At 42.7% G+C, this 11,016-nt stretch overlaps 1 long non-coding RNA gene across 2 annotated transcripts; it reads left to right on the top strand.

The window, feature by feature from the left end:
- The first annotated feature begins 7,714 nt into the window (after positions 1 to 7,714).
- LOC138971820 (uncharacterized) lies at positions 7,715 to 10,552 on the top strand. 2 transcript variants are annotated; one of them, XR_011457386.1, is made up of 5 exons: positions 7,715 to 8,115; positions 8,352 to 8,501; positions 8,950 to 9,010; positions 9,479 to 9,631; positions 10,013 to 10,552. It is a non-coding gene; the product is annotated as an uncharacterized lncRNA (long non-coding RNA). The 2 variants fall into 2 exon arrangements; XR_011457385.1 differs by lacking the exon at positions 7,715 to 8,115 and having other exon boundaries at positions 8,193 to 8,501.
- The last annotated feature ends 464 nt before the right edge of the window (positions 10,553 to 11,016 follow it).

The following is an 11,016-nucleotide window of genomic DNA, read 5'->3' as shown; positions in this document are numbered from 1 at the left end:
AAGAATAGAGAAAAGCGCAGTTTGTTGTGAAGCGCTATACAATACTGCGCTATACTGGCTTGTCACGTTCTGCTCGTGAACGCACAGCGGGGTATGTAATTGACAAAGCAATCGAGTGTTGTCTTCATGAATACGAATGCGGTGCGTTCATTTTCCTTTTGTCAGTTCGACAGGTTGAGTAAATGTATCTGTTCGCGCTTAACGCAACTTGTTCGTTTGTATCATTTTCCTTTTTTATTTCTGTTTTTTAACTAATTTTGTTCATCATCAAAGTACATTTTTAAACAAGTTTTCTTTGTTGATTGTTTTTTTCATCTGTGTGTGTGTGTTTTTGTTGTTGTAGTTTTGATTTTGTTGCTGTTGTTGTATTTTCTTTTGTGTTTGCTGGTTGCTTGTCCTCGTAAAGGAGCCCATGGTGTGCTTAATAATTGGGCGCTTCACGCGACTTGTTTGTTTGTATCATTTACCTGTTTTTACATTTCGTCAAGTTTTGACTAAATGTTTTAACATAGAGGGGGAATCGAGACGAGGGTCGTGGTGTATGTGTGTGTGTGTGTGTGTGTGTGTGTGTGTGTGTGTGTGTGTGTGTGTGTGTGTGTGTGTGTGTGTGTGTCTGTGTCTGTGCGAGTGTGTGTGTGTAGAGCGATTCAGACTAAACTACTGGACCGATCTTTATGAAAATGTACATGAGAGTTCCAGGGAATGATATCCCCGGACGTTTTTTTCTTTTTTTCGATAAATGTCTTTGATGACGTCATATCCGGCTTTTTGTAAAAGTTGAGGCGGCACTGTCACACCCTCATTGCCTCACGTAAGTGTAGCCTATGCGATGCTAACTTTTGTCTGTCTGTGCGTGTGTATGTGTGTGTGTGTGTATGTGTGTGATAGAAACTTTAACATTTGACTGAACACCGAAATACTAATTTTACCTGGTTATTATCCAAGCAACAGCTTCAACGTATTGAAGCAATGATCAACATTTCGTCGGCACGTATGTAGTTAAAGTGTGTATCCAAAGAAAACGGGTGGTGGGGGGTTTTGGGTGGGTAAAAACAGGTGACTGGTTTGTGTCGTGTGTGGTATGTAGACCAGGTCAGGGGTCAAGATCAGGTCAGGTCGCGTGAAGGATTGTGGTATAGATTCACTTTTCAGTTCTCACCTCTGCATTCACCGATTCGGGGAAGGCGATTTCACATTGTTCGGTTTCTTAGCTCCAGAAAAATAGATACAGTAGATACCAAAGGAGATTTCCTACAGTTTGATCTGCACAGCGTGTTTCCAGTGTCTGCGCGAGGAAGAGCTGTCGAAAGCGTAGTGTCGATCTGGCAGTCGTGTCCCCGGTAAGTGCAGACAGATATAGTGTCTCCCACTCGTACAACGTGTCACCTAAGCTTACTGATAATCCGTTTTGTTTAATTTCTTTTTATTTCAGCAGACACGGATATCAAACACAGTGCTAGGCAGTCAACTCTAGTGATATGAGTTGATCTAAAGTGCCTGTAATGTTTGAATGTTTTTGTTCTTGGTTCGGTTTATGTGAATTTCAAGACTTGCAGTAGAGTCTCAAGTTTGCTCTGCCCGTATAAAACTGTCCACCATTTATTTGAACATGCAGATATAAGGAAACGGAATGAATCTGTTCTCAAAGTCAAAATTATTACGATTTTGCCTCAGTTTCAAAACATGCTCTGTCATGGTTCTGTCTGTAAAATTTGGTACCTTGCAACAACTTCCTTAAATTTAAAAGACAGTTTTTGAATGCTAGATCTACCTAGATCTGTATCGCGTTTCATTCCAGACTCCTCTATTTGATTGTACTGTTCGCTGTTTACGCACTTTCATGATTCGCTAATGTCTGTAACGTTTGGTAAACTTACCTTGCAACAGCTAATTCCTTGTCTTTGTTGGTATTTTTTTTTCAAGGCAACACAACGTAAAGATAGCTTCTTTTGGACAGCAGGTAGAATGCGAGTTTTGAGACAACGACAGTCGTCCAAAGAAAGCTTGCTGTGGAATTTTGTTCTACATAATGGTACATGTGATTCTGTATTTTTCTGCGGTTAATGTTAAAGCTTAATGGGTTTTTTTTTCCTCTGTTGGTTTCTTCCTCCTGAGTTGATCGTTATCACTCAAACAAGACCATCAGAGAGTACCTCAGTTTCTCCTCAAAATGGACTGTGAATAGTGTGTTGACTGTGTTGACTGTCAGAATTATTTTAAGAACCAGGCTGCTGCAGTCAGTTGACATGTTTCACATATTGTAGGGTTAGCTGAGAAGGAATTCAGAATGATCGTGCACTTTGTGAAGAGTCTTTGAAATTTGGCATGGTGGTAGGTATGGACACAAGGTTTTCAAAAACCATCGCAAACAAATTGAGCTCGACCTCGATTGGTCTGTTTGCACAAAATCCAATATGGCCGCCACCCGGAAAAAGGACTGCTAAATTACAACCATTGTTACCACTACAGAATTGAAAAATACAACTTTTCACATGTGTTTTAGTGCAAGCAACCCATATCCAAGATGGATTTGACGTTTGGAGGTCATTTTAACGTCAAAGGTCATTCATATGTCATTTTCAAGGTCATTTCATTTTCAGAGTGTAATAACTCTGAACCTACTCAACTTAAAAAGAAACAATTAGTCTCTATACCCATGTTTTCGACCACTGGGAGTCTATTTCGGAACTCCTTGAATATCTCAGTCTCACCATTTAAGCTGAAAGGGTTTGTTTGTTTGTTTGTTTGCTTAACGCCCAGCCGACCACGAAGGGCCATATCAGGGCGGTGCTGCTTTTGATATATAACGTGCGCCACACACAAGACAGAAGTCGCAGCACAGGCTTCATGTCTCATGCAGTCACATTATTCTGACACCGGACCAACCAGTCCTAGCACTAACCCCATAATGCCAGACGCCAGGCGGAGCAGCCACTAGATTGCAGCTGAAAAGGTACATATGTCATTCAAAATGGCCCCCTTCATAGCCCATGGTTTTTTGCTTTTGGGCACACAAACTATGCCCGCTGGATGCCTGTCTTACTGAAGGACATGCATGGCTTGTCTGCCAGGGACCCATCCACGTGTCCATGAAGCCTTTGAGGAAGGGAAGTTCGTTGTGCAGCGCAGCGACAAGAAGTTCTCCCTTCATGGCGCTTGGCCAGAGCCAGGAGCACAGCATCAAATTCCTGAAGGAGGACAGTGGAGCAAAAGGACTCTATGGTCAGCCAGAGGAAAAAGAGGTTATTGAACTCTCTAAACCAGAGGTCCTGAGAGTCATTGATGAATTTGAAAATGAAAGTCTTTCAGCTTCAAACAGAGAAGTCAATTTAGAGCACCCAGAGTCTTCTGTTGGTGAACAAAACAAGTTCCTGAAACATCTCAAAGCACTGCTCTATCTTGTGAAAGAGGAAACTGCGGTCAACCCATTCAAGGAGACAGGCTCCCAGCTCGTCACACTGGACACCGGTGAAGTCATGGACCCAGTAATTGTCAACTGCTTGAGGGAAGCTCCAAACATCGGCAAGGCCATGTTTACAGAGTTTGTGAGGGACAGACTTGAAACTTGCTCCAAACCATTGTCTGATGTTATCCCAAGGGCCAATTTGTACACTTTCAGCAACCGGCCACCTGTGGACCTGAAGAAGGGTGCTAACTAGTTGGGATCAGCAAGGGCAAATGCGGCGCTCATCACCAAGTTGTTTCTGTCCTTGCTAGGACGACCTGATGGTGATATGGACGACTTTTTCAGACATGAGATTCAGCGTGAGCCTCCTTCCTTGTGTGATCGTGGAAAACTGATGTCAGGTACACAGTCTGCTCTTCTTGGCTGCCTGCCTGGAATACCTGATCCTGGACGCTCTCCTGCAGCAAAAGAAGCCTCTGTGATCGTACTGGATATGCCAACCATCATCTATATTGTCTAGCCCCAGCGTGCCACTGTGTTTGAAGAATACACACGTATGCATTTGCTACCCTTCTTAGAGAGCCAGATGACCAACAACACCACAAGAGTGGATGCTGTTTGGGACACATATCAGGATGCAAGTCTCAAATCACAGACTCGTGCCAAGCGGAGTGAAAGTGAAGGAAGGCGAACTAGAGTCTCAGCAAAGATACCTATTCCAAAGGGAGCTGACTGGCAGAAGTTCCTCAAGGAGTCTGACAACAAAGGAGTTCCAGTTCCTCAGTGAGCAACTAGTGCGACATACCACTGATGCAAGATACCATCTCCTGACTACGAAGGTTGACCTTGTGCTCACTAACAGACCAACAGATATATCAGCCTTATCTCCTTGCCACCAAGAAGAAGCTGACACACGGATGATGCTTCACCTCTGCCATGCTGCTGAGCAGGGACACACTAAGGCCTACCTCAGGACAGTGGACATAGATGTGGTGGTTCTTGCCATCCATCACTGTCAGAGCTGTGGATTGGAGTTGGGTCAGGAAAGACATTCAGAGACATTCCAGTACAATACATTGCTCAACAGCCGGGACCTCAACGCTGCCAGGCACTTCCCTTCTTTCATTCCTACACAGGATGCGATGTAACATCGGCCATGTTCGGAGTTGGCAAAAAGACAGCATGGAATGCATGGGTCACTTTTTCCTGAGGTCACTCGACTCACTGACACCTTCATCGCCATCACCCAGGACCCAACCAGCCTCACACTCGACTCACTGCACATGCAGCAAGCGTCTGGAGCGTTTCACTGTGCTGGTGTACAGCAAAAACTGTAGATCAACGTCTGTCAACGAAGCAAGAAAGCTGATGTTTACTGTTGGTCTCAAACCTCTGGAATCCATCCCACCAACCCAGCATGCGTTGTTCCAGCACACAAAGCGAGCATTGCTCATCGCAGCTTTCATCTGTTCAAAACCTCCAACATCCCAAACCCAAGTGAATGGGGATGGGAATGGAATGAGAGAACCAAGGCATGGGTGCCATACTGGATAAGTCTGCCTGACGCCAGCACAGGGTGCTCACTGTTGCTCCACTGTGGCCGGTTGGTTGCTTGCAAAGGAAACTGCAAGTGTCATCGCGTTGGTCTTCGCTGTGGTCCACTGTGCAAGTGTGAAGGAGGCTGCGCAAACAGTGCCAGTGACTAAGTTCAGAACTTACGACCAGTCGACCATATCTATAACATCGACAATTCTGAGCACCATAATTCGTGTTTAACTAAATAGTTAGTCGTGAGTTCAAGAACTTGAACCGTGAGCTCACAGGGCTCACGTATGGGTGTACAACCCAATTTCATTTCCAAAGTTATCGTCTTTGTTAACTGACATGACCTTGAAAAATTACCTTTGACCCTGAAAATAGCGGTGAAACATCAGAGATCTCTTATTTGGATTCCTTGCACTAGAAAACATGGGATAGCAGACATTTGACAAGGTTCTAGAAAAATGGGAGCTGCTATATAACATTTACTGCTTCCGTCGGCGGCCATATTGAATTTTGCGCAAACAGGCAACAAAACTTAAGGTTTAATTTGTTTGCGATGGTTTTTGAAAACCTTATGACCATACCTAACTCCATGCCAAATTTCAAAAACTCTTCACCAAGTGCACGATTGTTCTAGATATGACAGAATTCCCACCGCGCTAGGTTCCCATGCTGCATGAGTAAAGTGGCTTGTATAACCCGACTATTCAGTATCAAAACACTGTTTATATTTGTGTAGGTTGTAGTCATCACAACTAATCGCATTTTGCCTTTTGTTTCAGAAAGGAGGATAAGCCACAACAAGATCGACGCTATGTCAGACATGCCTCAGCCACATGACGACTTCCGAATTTAGATCCACTCGGCATGGTGACAAGTCTTGATGAAAAGCATAAGACTGAGGACAGCAGTGGAAAAAGTGGCCACATGGCAGGTACCTATTGCTTTGTGTCTGCAGTGCAAAAGACAGATAAACTGATGGTAGATTTCCAAATGAACACAGTACCCGCAGATCTACTGCTGATTTACGACGGGCAAGCTACAATCCAGGGCAGAGAAAACTTATCCAACTCTTCATTTGTTTCCATATCTTTAACTCTTAGTCGTATGACAATTCCAAGAATATATTATCTTGATACGCAAGCTCTAGGGTAGTTTAATGATTGTAGATAAGCTTTGCCATGATAATTATGCTGATGCAGTTTAAAAGTGTGTATGTGTGCGTGTGTGTGTGTGTGTGAGAGGATTGCACAAGATGTCCTTCAGGGACAACTACACCAACAACAAATACACAGTCATTTTATCTGTTTGCCTTCTTTTGAAAATTATACATGGAGTAGATATGATGCGTTAGTTTTAACTCTGTGTGTGTGTGTGTGTGTGTGTGTGTGTGTGTGTGTGTGTGTGTGTGTGTGTGTGTGTGTGTGTGTGTGTGTGCGCGCGTGTGACGGAGTGATTGAGTTTGTGTTACTGTTTGTTTTTTGTTGTCATCTGTGTGTGTTTTTGTTGCTGTTGTTGTTGGATTTTCTTTTGTTTTTGCTCGTTGTTTGTCCTCGTACGGGATTCACTGGTGATTAAATGGGTGGTACACAGCTGCGGGGTCGGATTGGTTAAAGGCACAGTAAACCTCCCGTAAACCATCACAGATACTGTCAGGCTTTTACACACAGTACAAACACCCTTCCATTTGAACGCTCACCGAACGGAAACATCCTGGATGCTTTCTGTCGAGTGAGACATTTTCAAAGAATTTATTTTTGTGGACCGTCTGATCTACAATCGTTTTGGCGCTAGAAAATCTAAATGATAAATTGACTGCTTGTAAACACAAACATTCTTAAATCATAAAAGATTTCTTTTTTCATCAAGACAAGATCAGTACAATTCGAAGTTTTGAAAGTTTTAAAAAAGATAGCCCGGAAGCAGGGTCACGAAAGGTCGTGTCTCAAAGCAGACGATTTTTCTGCATAGCGCTCGCTTTCTTTGAAGCCAGCCGCCGCCGACAAGTTCGTGTGACTCGCAGCCGTTTGTTTCGTTTTAGATTCACAGGTACACAATAACGTGCTATTGCAGATACAGCCAGTCGCATTGAAATCACAAACTGACAACTAAATTGTGAAAAAAAGGAAACTGGATCACACGGGTTCACGATGGCTCAGGGGTTAGATAAACCACGACATCTGGTGTGTGGCTTACGCGAGCTAAATAACAATTCAAACGAACTGTTTCATTTAATGCTATTAAATCCAATTGCAAGTGTGTTCCATAAGGTTAGAACTGCTTTTTTTATTTGAAGATTTAAATCGTTTTGTAAACCATTTGAGACATACTGGGGCTTTAAATTAACATTGAGATTTGTTGTGATTTCAACCAAGGACAACTTGTGGTAGGGTGGCACCCAGTTTCGCTTCGTGCACCTTAAAGACCAACCAGAGAGCAAAACTTTTTTCTGTTCAAAACATTGTTGTCACAACCCAGGTTAATATTCCGAAAACGATTTTGCAAAATTTTGTGTTGCTGATTTTTTATTTAATAAAATCCGATTTCGCGCACCTGATCAAACTGCACCGGGCGGCCCTGAGGCCAGTGACGTCACTCGTGGAACATCATGGCGGACGGTTGTAACTCTGCGGTTGTATCTTCTACCGAAACAGACGTTCCCCCTTTCAAGCGGCGAAGGAAAGTCGGTTACTACTGTGCAGTTGCGGAGTGTAACAGCAAGCATGCTGATGGTTTTACATTGCATCAGTATCCTACTGATGCAGAAACTCGGCGACAGTGGATTAAATTCGTTCAAACTTGCCGAGCAGATTTCAGACCAAGTTTTGGTACGCCGAACCAGAACTCACGGATATGCAGTCTGCACTTCACTACGGATTGCTATCCAAGAAAGATTGCACTGGCTGCAAGTTTTGGACTTAAAGCGAAGATGGTTTTAAACCATAAACCAGTGCCAACAGTGCAAAAACCGCATCGTCTGGCGCCAACAACAGTCACAACGGTGACTTGCTCGAGTACCGTGGGCGTGGCATCTGTCTCCACAGCCAGCAGCACTGTGACACAAGTAACAACGGCAGTTACAGCGCCAATTTGCTCTGCCATTGTGGCTCCAAAGCAGAGTGTTCGACTGAGTCAGAGGAGCCTTTGCCAAAAGGGAACACCAAAGGGTAAGGTGGAAAATTGTATTGTTATGAAGAATACTAATAGGTTCAGTGACACTGACAATGCCATTATTGAAAAATTCGAAAAAGGGCACTGCATTTGTCAACTTTCACTGAATAAAACTTAGTACATTTGTAAGCTTTGAGTAGAAAATTCTGTTTTCTTGAGTGTTAAAATTGTTTTAACTTACAAAAATACAGAAATAGAGGACTAAAGAATGATTGTAACATTGTGCTTGCAGATTCTGGAAGATGCTTTGGCAGTTGGGCCTTGTGAATGTGATGTAAAACCTAAACCATCTGACCATCATACAGCTGATTTGTCAGGATCTTGTGATGGAGCTAGTGAAACTGACAAACCTTCGCCAGTGTATGCAAGCACTCAGACAGAGGTAGGCAAATTTTGCATTTTTAAAAAAATTTTTATTGTATAGACAGTACAGATCTGCTTGTTCCCAATCCCACAGTCATTCATTGCAGTACTTAGTCATTCACACTTCTTATCAAGCATATTATAGCTGACACTGTAACTACTAAATGTGAGGCTGATCCACTTTGGCACACATTTGTATCTGATTCAGAGTTTGTAATTTTAGCAGTGTTTATTGATAAGTCATTGGATACATGTGTTGCACTTGCAGACCCTGTAATTGTATTCATGTACATATATTGTCACTTTGTGTCACATGCTGTTCCGAATTAAATTGATGTGAATGAGTAAATATATCTAGATCTGTCAGTGAAATACTCTACTAACTTATCCATTGAGCAACTGTTATTGTATTATCATCATTTTCTAGCAGATTTTTTGCATAAATTGGTGACAATATTTTACTTCAGACACACCGCAGGATAAAAAGAAACAAGAAAATTCAAGTCACCCCAAAGGCTGCACAGAAAAGTAAGTAAATTATTAAAAAAAAAAGTGGTGGTGGTGGTCCTGTTTAGGTGTGTGTGTATGGGTGGTGGGTCAATTAATTATTTTCAGACAAGACGTCACAAGAGTAGTCAGGAAAGTTTTAGACTTTAGACTATTTCTGGATATCAAGTATCAACTGTCATAATCTGGAGTTTTTTAATGGCTGAGATGATATGTCTTTAGCAAACTTATAGTTTTTGCTTAATGATAGTAAGCCTTAAAATGAGCACTATACCTGCTAGCACTATGCAAAAATGTACATGTATGTGTGGGGGTTGGTATTGTGCACTCATCCTATCACATTTCAGTTGGAGATACTAAGAGGAATTTCTTTGCAGTATGTTGTGCTCTGTCAATAATTACCACAATTGTGTCAAAGCAGGTAGGCAATAGAGATATGGAACTTGCAATTACAAAATACTGTACCTTTCAAATGAAACACTGTTTCAGGACAATCATAGCTGCTCTGCAAGCAGCATTTTAACGAAAACAACAACAGACTGCAGGCTTCTGACCAGACCGGAAAGGAACGCTACAGTTTGGTCTACAGGAAATCAAAGAAGGACTATTCCATCCAGGAAGTGAAAGTGGATTGCACCTTTGGTAAATGTTCTTTTACTCTCACAAGCTAAGACTTTTGGTACAAAAGTTATTTTTGTGTTGTTCGGTTTGCAAGTACATACAAAATAATGGCCCATTGGATAAGCATGAAAGAGGTAGAAGAATAACTTCCAAACATTTAAGTTAATGGAGATCAGAGAGTAAGGAAGAAGACAAATAGCAATCAATGTCACAAATGTATTGCAACATTTTTTTTTCTTTGGCTGCTCAAAGAAAATAAAGAGAAACCATTTTTATACACATTCATACAGGAGCAATCCATACAACAGTGCAGGGGAAGGTAACACTAACAGCCACAGAAGATTATGCCTATATTTCAAAGTTGGTGGAGGGTCACTTAATAAAGTTCTCATTTGTTTGCAGCTTATGTGGGGAGACTGATGGAACGAGTGGTGGACTTGGCCTCTACACACAGCATCCAAGACATGGAACGGTCCATCAAGCAGTTGCCTCCGCCCCTTTGTGAACAATATGCCAAGCCTAACAAAGAACAGGCAGTCAGAGCACTAAAGTCTCGGTACAGCTACAAGGGGTGCTAATACGACCACATGTAGTCAGGACCTGTAGATGTGAATGGTTAACCTTCACAACTGCTTCAAAATATCTACTGGCACAATAGTAAACTGTTAAAAGAACTAGTTTTCGGGTTCCAAATATCCTGTGTAATTGCCTGTAGCGTTAGGAAAGGTTTCCCGGATCTTCCTGACAGCAGAAGCAGGGAGAGTTACTCGTACATCCTTGCCCAGCCATCCCCATGCAAACTTTGCCAGCATACGGTATGCAGTGTAGCGGTAGCGACTGCACACAGACAAAATTAGGCATGCTATGTAATGTCCATGTACATAGTACTTTCCAAGTAAACTAAAAATGCATGAATATCAGGCAGCAGACATCTTTCCCATGTATACTGTATCACATCTTTCTTCTTCTTGGCGTTCGCAGAGGTTACACAATCAGTCCAGCACTGGTGATAAATGTTGTCGTTTTCTCCAACTCCTGTCGACTGCCGTATAGTTTGGTCTGCAAGGGAGTTGGTGACGGCCACACTTCTTTTCGTTCCTCATCTAGTAAGGGACATCGCTGTAAGATGTGTTCCGCTGTTTGGTCCTCTTGACCGCAGGCACAGGTTGGTGATGGCGCCAGCTTGAACTTTCGGTTCATGTGAGCATTGAGCCTGTTGTGGCCAGTACGCAGCCTGATGAGGTTGACTTGCTGCTCTCTGGACATTGTGTGGTAGTCATCTCTGTTTGTCCTTGGCCTCATCAATGCCTTGATGATTGTCTTCTGCTCACTAAAGCTGACACTGTTTTCAGGTTGGTCTTCCACGGCTCCTTCTTTTGCCAGCTCATCTGCCCTTTCATTTCCTG

The sequence above is a fragment of the Littorina saxatilis genome, linkage group LG7 (genome assembly GCF_037325665.1).
Source record: "Littorina saxatilis isolate snail1 linkage group LG7, US_GU_Lsax_2.0, whole genome shotgun sequence".
NCBI lineage: Eukaryota > Metazoa > Mollusca > Gastropoda > Littorinimorpha > Littorinidae > Littorina > Littorina saxatilis.
Note: the sequence above shows the minus strand (reverse complement) of the source record. Positions and strands in the feature narration are given on the sequence as shown.